The sequence below is a fragment of the Rhopalosiphum padi genome, chromosome 1 (assembly GCF_020882245.1).
Source record: "Rhopalosiphum padi isolate XX-2018 chromosome 1, ASM2088224v1, whole genome shotgun sequence".
NCBI lineage: Eukaryota > Metazoa > Arthropoda > Insecta > Hemiptera > Aphididae > Rhopalosiphum > Rhopalosiphum padi.
Genome location: NC_083597.1, coordinates 89,231,810 through 89,241,175, shown reverse-complemented (window position 1 = coordinate 89,241,175; position 9,366 = coordinate 89,231,810). Strand labels below are relative to the sequence as shown.

General features: G+C 26.5%; 1 long non-coding RNA gene across 5 annotated transcripts; it reads left to right on the top strand.

Annotated features, from left to right (window-relative positions):
* Positions 1 to 448: 448 nt before the first annotated feature.
* Positions 449 to 7,414, top strand: LOC132918424 (uncharacterized). 5 transcript variants are annotated; one of them, XR_009660495.1, is made up of 12 exons: positions 449 to 696; positions 751 to 985; positions 1,070 to 1,184; positions 1,509 to 1,700; positions 1,787 to 1,869; positions 2,680 to 2,868; positions 2,961 to 3,228; positions 4,047 to 4,225; positions 4,354 to 4,444; positions 4,524 to 5,977; positions 6,049 to 6,288; positions 7,312 to 7,414. It is a non-coding gene; the product is annotated as an uncharacterized LOC132918424 (long non-coding RNA). The 5 variants fall into 5 exon arrangements; XR_009660493.1 differs by lacking the exon at positions 7,312 to 7,414 and having other exon boundaries at positions 4,524 to 5,680; positions 5,772 to 5,977; positions 6,049 to 6,713; XR_009660496.1 differs by lacking the exon at positions 7,312 to 7,414 and having other exon boundaries at positions 4,047 to 4,221; positions 4,354 to 4,442; positions 5,584 to 5,977; positions 6,049 to 6,713.
* The last annotated feature ends 1,952 nt before the right edge of the window (positions 7,415 to 9,366 follow it).

The following is a 9,366-nucleotide window of genomic DNA, read 5'->3' as shown; positions in this document are numbered from 1 at the left end:
ATGATTGGAATGTAATTTTTGGCCACTTAGAAAGAATCTACAATATTGCCTACCTTTTTATGTATCAAATAACTTTAAGCTTATGCTAAATTAATTATTAATTGTGAAAAACATCAAAAATAATATTAGTAATTAATCTATATTTTGATTACCTAAATTATATATGTTTTTTAACTGAAATAACTTCAAAATAAGTAAAGTGAATTATGTTAATAATTCTTAATATTATGAATAATATGTAAAAGTAACCAAAAAATATAATTTTATTAATTAGATATTTTATGATATTTGTGATACTAATATAAATTTTAATTTTTTATACAGATCACTTTCTGTAATTGACCTACAACTTATCTGTGATTTATATGCAAGTACTAAAATGATTTTTTTTTAGACCCACCAGCTATATTTATAATTTGTATTTATTTTGTTTGTTTAATTTTTTTCAGGATAGGTAAATTTTTAAGATTGTGCTGATGAATCAAATTTATGCCAACTCAGCCAATCATGGAGAAGGTGGTGTTCTAAACATCTACCTGCAAGATCACTTTTTGTTCAACAATTGCCTGCAGTTCAGAATCTGCCACAGCAGGAAGAAAATAGAGAAGCCTTAGAAAATGGACCAACATCTGATGAAGAAGAAGAAGCACCAAGAACATATAGGGCAATTCCCGTTATTCAACTGGACTCAAGATTGTATGTGAATAATTTGTACTTTAAATATTATTATAAGAAGTTACTTGTCAATAGAATACGTTTAGTTTGTGAGAGAATAAAAAATCCGTTCGTCCTATGTGTCATGGTTCAGCATTAATCAGTAAAAATGAGATGGGCAACCAAATTTTGATTGTAACTCCATATAATCAAGAGCCGAAAGAATTGACTTGAATGTACCATTCCTGAGGAACACTCTTGGTGAAAGAGCTGTTGATCAGATAATCACACCTCCATCAATTTGTGGTCTCTATAATAGCGAAATAATTAGGTAAGTTAGTTAACTGTTAATTATTGGAGTGAGATATAAATATATAAATTATGCTAATTATATAATAATTTATACTTTTGGTAGGCATCCCCAAGCTGCCATTAGCTATACATTCCTCCAGATACAATTGAGATCTAAAAAGATAAGACAATCAAGGTGCCCACAGCTACCTCAGGACATCCACAATTTTTCAGTAATGGTAAGAGACCCTGGAATGCAAATTATGCTTCAACATTTCAAATTTTTTCTTATACTCAAGAATTTATTGTAAATGGAGTAAGTGTAAAAGTTTTTTTGTGAACATTTCTGCAATTGAAATATATTGTGAACGGTTGACTACAGTAGAGATGGTTGGAATAGAGGGTACATACAAGCCGCTTCCTTAAGTGCCAGGGGACTTGCGATATTTCCTAACATTTCAAATACTCTACAAAAGCATAGTAAACAATTTCTTCTGGTGATATTTGTTATTACTGTTGTCACTAATATAATGTTCTAAATATTTTTTTTTTTTACAATTTAGGCATTTCCAATGGTTCCTATGTCTTTTTGAGGAATGAAACAGAAGAAATATACTGTGCAATATTCACTGTGATACACAATATTTTACCATTAAATTATAATAGATACTGATTATGAGCGTGCTCTTATGAATACTGTCCAACAAATCTTTCCAAACAGTCATTTGCTATAATGTTGGTTCCATTATACTCAGGTAATATAAAAACATTTTGTTATGATTAAACCTGTCAGATAAACTAGATGATATTTATTTTAAATTTACATGAATGTTATAATCAGTTGTTAGATATTGCTACTGAAAGGTGAATGGTGTCTTGAGCTTAGTGAAGAGACATGATGTGGCAGTTCATATTTTCAGAATGGTAAATTTGAGTTTCTGTTACAAGTAAATAGTGTTGTATTTAAATTATATTTTATGTTTCGAGTAATAGCATTGCTCATCTACCAGCTGAATGGGGTAATCTGGGGTGTCCTAATTTTTGTATGGTAGATGGTTTTCATACAATTATCAATTACACCTTAAAATTTCCTGAAATTAATGAGGTTATAAGTTGTTTCCTGATAGACTACATTTAAAATTATTGATTTTTGCAAATTGGTCCACATCACTTGTTAGGTACATGTTTAACATAATCGACAATGTAACAACAATTCTTAAGAACAAAATTAATAAATTTGATCAATATTCATGGGTGCAACTAGGCGGAGGGGGGGGCTTTTTCTGTACTGGTATTTTACAATTTTTGGAAAATTCCTGATTTAATAATTTATGAGTATTGGCCAATAAAATTGATAATTTATCAAAATATTATGTATAAATGGAAACTTCAAATGCGTTTATTGTAGGCTATAAGGCGTACAGTATACACTATACACAATATGTAGAATCAGTAGGTTTTATTTTTAAAAGAACGTAGTACCCGCATATGTTGTCTCCATCTTACATACGTACAATATGGAAAATTTTCGTTCACCCGTTTCAATATTGTTCTATTAGTTTTGATAGTAGAGTGAATTGACCTATTATGAAATTTAAGGTAAAATTATTATCCAGGGCCCCGTGTAGCATTTTATTGATATTATTATTTTTAAGTAAGTTATGATCTTTTTGAAATTATACATTTTAAAATGATCATAGTAATTGTTTAATTAATTTTAATTTTTTGAATAAGCACAATTGTTTTTTGATTGTGGTTGATGGCACTTCCAAATCTGAAAGAGAAAACATAACCAGGATTATCAGAGAATCTGTACAACAACTGAACAGAGACGGTAATTGATTTTGAAGACGACTGATCACCAAAATTATGACAATGTTCGACAACAAATTGGACCTTATCCTTGAGTATGTTGTAAATACTGTACGTATTGTAATTAATTTAAATTAAATTTTCGACTTGTCCACTTATGAAAAATAAATCAACTAGGTAATTAATTGTACTTATCATTGTAGGAGGTCTATTATTTTTGATGTCCGGAGTAATTAAACAGCCTATATTTGAACTGGCTGATTTACACAAACATACACATATACACACCTTACACATCATTACACTACATAGCTAACTAGTATTTGCGCAGTAAACTCAACTGTTTCTAGTTGAGCTATAACTCTATTACACATAAAACATACAGGTCGGTTGCTGTGTAATATGGTGTATGTTAAAATTTCAGTGCCGGGGTGCAAGGCCTACCGTTGTCCCCATGAAACAGTTAAAGAAGTAAGTTTATAATGTATAGTAATATAGTCTGTTATAAATATGTGCTTGATTTATACCCTTACCCATTTAGAAAATTAAATTAACTTATGCTTTATTGTTAAATATATATTTTTAAAGTGATTGTATATTAAACCACAATGTAATTCCTACGATATTTAATGAAATATTAACTGAGCTACAGTTAAATGTAAAATTACATAAAATCAAAATTCAATGAGTTTAAAAAGGTATATTTTCATATCTCTCTACTATATGAATAGTTTTTTCCTAATATTTTTTATGTATTTTTAGTTTTTACACAAAAAGGTATTAAGAGGACATAGTACCCGCATGTGTTGTTTCCGTCTTACACACGTGCAACATAGCAAATTTTCGTTCACTATTTTCAATATTGTGCTGTTAGTTTTGATATTAGAGTGAACTGACCTATTATAAAATTTAAAGGTAAGATAATTATCCAGAGCTCCATGTAGCCTTTTATTGATATTATTTTTAAGCGAGTTATGATCTTTTTGAAACTGTACATTTTAAAATGATCATAACTTACTTAAAAATAATATTATCAATAAAAAGCTATGTGGGGCCCTGGATAACAATTATCTTACCTTTAAATTTTATAATAGGTCAGTTCACTCTAATATCAAAACTAACATCACAATATTGAAAATAGTGAACGAAAATTTGCTATGTTGCACGTGTGTAAGACGGAGACAACACATGCGGGTACTATGTCCTCTTAAATAAGGTACTTAATAATTTAAATAAACTTAAAACTCATTAGAACATTGGCACCTAATTAATTTATACATTTTTTTTAGAGTGATTTACATTTAGAAAGAATAGCTAAATTAAATTCAAATCTTCATGGTTCCACAGTATTATTTTCTGAGGTATTAAAACCAGTGATTTTTTACAAAGAACCAGTACCAAATTGTAAGAAAAAACTTATGGCCTAAAGAGATACAGAATCAACTATTACCAGCCAATAACTTAGTAGGTAACTATTTGTACTATATTATACCACTGTTTTTCCAAACCTATTAGAATTTTTATATGCATATAAAAAGTATTTTTTATAATAACATGAATAATACATTAATATTTTTGCAACTGTATTCTTTTTAGGAATGTATTATAATTTATTCATTCAATTAATAGTGTAGTTTCCGGTGGAGCCCAGACAAACAGAATAATGTGGACTGTGGAGTGAATTGGTGTTAGTGGAGATTTAATTAAATTACAGAATTTTACTTTACCTGTTATGAATTTTATAAGGAAATTATTTTTTGTTTCAGATGCTCACTGTTTAAGAGGACGTTATGCCTGCATGTGTTATCTCTGTTTTACTAGCATGTATCATATCAAATTTGAGTTCAGCAGAATAAATATTGTGATATTAACTTTAATATTAGAGTCAATTTACCTATTATCAAACTTAAGGGTAAGAATATTATCTAGGGCATCTCATAGGCTTTTATTGATATCTTAATTTTTAAATTAGTTATGGTTATGTAAAATATTAAAACTTTAAAATGCTTGTAACTCGCTTAAAAATTAAAATACCATTAAAAGCCTATGAGATGCCCTAAATAACATTATTACCCTTAAGTTTGATAATAGGTAAATTGACTCTAATATTAAAGCTAACATCACAAAATGTGTTCTGCTGAACGCAAATTTGCTATGATCTACATTAGTAAGACAGAGACAACAATGCGGGTATAACGTCCTCTTAAGGAATCTGATTATGAATATTTAGAGGAATTAGTTAAAGTCATTATTAAATAAAATACAAAGAGCTCAAATATTATCATTATCGATTTTCTCAATCGTAAAAAAATTTTCCATCAAAAATGAGATGATTGATATTTTTTTGAGCAAATTAACTAACGTTCATTATAGTCATTGCTTACTTATCAATAAACAAGGAAAAGGTAAAATAATTATTTTTTTATAAATTATAAAGATGTTAATCTGTAACGGATGATATGGTTACTAAAGCCTGTACGTAGACACAAAGTGTACAATTTGTACCTCACATGGTATGATTGTTGATTTATACATAGAACATGGACAATTATAATAATATAAATGTATAATACTACATTTGTCTACATATCTAAATTATCTGTAGTAATGTTCGATAAAACTTATGCTATTTAAGTTATATATGTACTTTCAGTACACTGTGTACTTTGTATTTCATTATACCAATTATAATTACCTCTTAATAAAGAATGTCAAAAATAAACTTCATGATAAAAAGCTTATTAGGATAATTATAAAATAACATTTTATATTAAGATCAAATTACAACATACATGTTATTTAAAATAAATTGATTACTTTTACAAGTTTTACAAATTAAAACAGTGAAGAAACAGAAAACTACACATATATGCTTAAAATCGCAGATATCCAGCAAAATATGTTGAAGCAGTAAAAAAAATAAGTTTGTTCAACTACCTATATTAATAAACAATAATTTTGCTTCTTTCTTCTTGACATCACAATGTTATATTCCACTTTATCTTGTTAATTAGGTTTTAGAGAAAACTATTTCTTGGCTCAATGATTAGAAAATATGCATTACAAAAGGCAATATTACAAGACAAATGTTTTACTAATAGCATAGCTAATGGGTTACGTGTCACTATAAATTTAACAATTTATTTATCAAATTATTTTTTGCAAACTTGTGGTTTTAAATATGTATCGAACAAATATGATGAACTAAGATTCTTTGAAGGTGAAATAACTAGGTATTGAATAATTATTATAAATCCATATTATTAATGTTTATACTTTTAATAATTGTAGCAAGTACAATATGCCAATCTATTAGTCCAAATGATTATCCTTCTTGCAAGTTTACAAATTACTGACGATATATTCAACAATAAAACCACCTAAGACAAGAAACTACCAACTTCTTCAAATATTATAACATTACAATGAGGATGAAACAATTTATATTAGAACAAAAAGAAAAAGCTGTCAAAACTTGTGTAAACCTTTTCAGAGCCGGATTGGGCTATCGGGATACCGGGAAACTTCCAGGTGGGCCAGTATGCGTGAGGGCTGCTATGGCCACAAACAGTTTTTAAATTTTCCATAAATTGTCATGAATTTTTTTTTACATTTATTTATCTATTATTTACTAACTTATCATATTATAATTATTTTAATTTCTGACACGGACTAAGATATACTACTTGTATATCTAGTACTAGTTATAGTATATCTTAGTTTGTGATTTCTGACTTCTTATCAAGGCTACGGTGATTATACGTGTATAATATGCCGGTAATCGGTAAAAAAAGCCCTATACCAACTAAATACATTATTAATTGTTATTTTATTATGATTTACATAATTCAATATAATCATTAGTCATTACATTTATCTATGTAACACTTTTTTAACATGTTTAGAAGTATTGATGCAATTTGAATTTAACATTGTCATTAATTGTCATTTGTCATTTGTACCTACATAATTTAAAAAATATTTAAGGGTAAAAATTTAAAATAATTGTAATTTGTCATTTGTATTATATAATTAAAAAAATATTAAATAAATTATTTAAATTATATACAAACGACAATTAATTTATATTTTTTAATTATTTTAAATTTTTACCCTTAAATATTTTTTTAAATTATGTAGGTACAAATTACAATTAATGACAATGTTAAATTCAGATTGCCACTATACTTCTAAACATGTTAAAAAAGTGTTACATAAATAAATGTAATCATTATATTTAATTATGTAAATCATAATAAAATAACGAATAATGTATTTAGTTGGTACAGGGCTTTTTTTCCCTAGATTCAATATGCCTACATATAATACCAACGTTGTAGCCGCGAATTGAGCTATCATAAAGGAACTACCTATAAGTTAACCATAAAAATGTAGGAATAACAAATTAACAAAAAATAATAATAATAACAGATAAAAACATAAGTTTTTTTGTATCATGTTAATGCATTAACACATTGTATATTAAATTTGTTTATGTTATTTGATCTCAATATTTTATTTATTGAAATATAAATATTTATGTTAAAATTATAGGAAAAATGAAGTGAAAAGAAATTGGATTTATCAATCTTTAGAAAACCTGGTGCCCTTGTTTTAGATAGCTTTTTTGAGTTAAAAAAAAAAAGTGCATTACTTAATAAAGAACTCATAATAAATTGTTTTGCTATATATTTCTGTGCAAATTTTATTTTAATAAATATAAAAGTCAGTAAACAAAATTATAATTTTTATAATTGTATTGGGGGGAGGGGAGGGAGTTGAACCACCTATTGCCTTAAAAAAACACCAGTACCTAATGTTTGTTTTTATGTATAATATTAAATATTATAATATAGAGGGTCAGTCTAAATAATTTTCCTGGGCCGAAAAATTCTGCCAATCCGTCCCTGAACCTAATCTAACTATTCAAGAACTATATTTTTGTGAATTATTTAATTTTTAAAATGTATCATTATTTTATTAGTTTCTTGTTATTAGTAAAAATTATACTTTTTTTTTCTTCAAAAATATGATAATAACTACTATGAGAAAAATTGTAGAATTAATATAAATCTATGACATTGTTTTTAAAACACAATTTGAAAATTAAAAAGTAATATTATTTTTATTAAAATTGCAAGTGAAGGTCTATAAAAAAAAAACTATGTTTAAGTATTTTTTGATTACAGTATGAACTGTTTATGAGAATCCTTGATTTAAATTTTAAAAAATTAAACATTTTCAAGATTTTAATAAAACGTCAAATTTGAACTTTAAATACTAACAAAAAAATATTATGGATTTAAACTTAATCTTTTTTTAATTTCCACTAACAATATCTTATGAGGAATGTTAAATTAAATTTTCAAACTTTGTTACCAGACAACAAAAGTTTTTTTGATATTTGTAATCTGTGTCATTGTTTTTTTTTTAAATATTAGTGATTATATTATTCTATCATCAATAGAAGGGGTTTTATATAGGCAAATTCTATATATTTTAATTATTTTTGGAATATAAAATATTGGGTGATTCTTCTATTTCTATGATACGGTTTATTTTATAAATGATTTTATCTTTTATCATACATTACACCTCATATAGTGAACGTATTATTATGTATTTTAATACATTGGCATGCAGTTTTGTATAGGCAACCCAACCTAATAATTTCGTGATTTCCCATTTTTCTCGTAAACCATTGTAAAAATTGTCTATTCATTCATAATTGTTCAACTGTCCAAATTCTGATATTTTCTACTCATTATTTATCTAATTTTTGTCCAAAAAGTCATTTTTTAATTTTTATTATTACGTTTTCCTAAAATCTAACTTCAAAATTAAATCCTTTTATACTGGCCCCATCTAGATAAAATCTTCAAGGATCGACGCAGATGCGCCCCTAGATGATTTTCCAATCGGTTAAATTTTTTTAACTCAATTCTTTAGACGGTAATAGTGGTGTTTTAAAATATTGAATATTCTAAAAAAAAAAAAAAAAAAATGAATTGGCGGGAAATTTGATTTTAGCAATTAGGTACTCAATCTTAAAATTGAAATTCAAAATTTTTGAGAAAGTTGTTCTTGAAGTGTCACTGCTCTGAACCTTTAAGATTTCAAGCTGAATTTCAAAATCCGTAGATGAATATCATAATAACATTTTATATCATATGTTAGAATAAAGAGTTTTAGAAAAACTATATGTTTTAAAACAGCGTTACCAAACTTTTTCTCTGCCGGACCCCTTAATAAAAATAAAAATCAATAATAATTACTGTACTTATAGTATAATATAGTATTTTTCAATTAACGTTTGCGGACCCCCTCAACTCTCAAGGTCCACAGTTTAAAAAACGCTGTTTTAGAATACAAAACTTTAGAAATATTTATTTTATTTACACATAGCATGTCTGTATAATCAATAATACTTAAGATAATTTCTTTAATGAATTTGGTTTCGAAATGTATAATTATATTCATTACCATAAATTGGTATAATAATTAATAATACTGAACCTTCTAAATTTTAACTATCGAAAGCTACAACAAACTTATGATTTAGCTTATAGAATATGAATATGTACGATTGAGAAAAGAGTTAAATTGTGT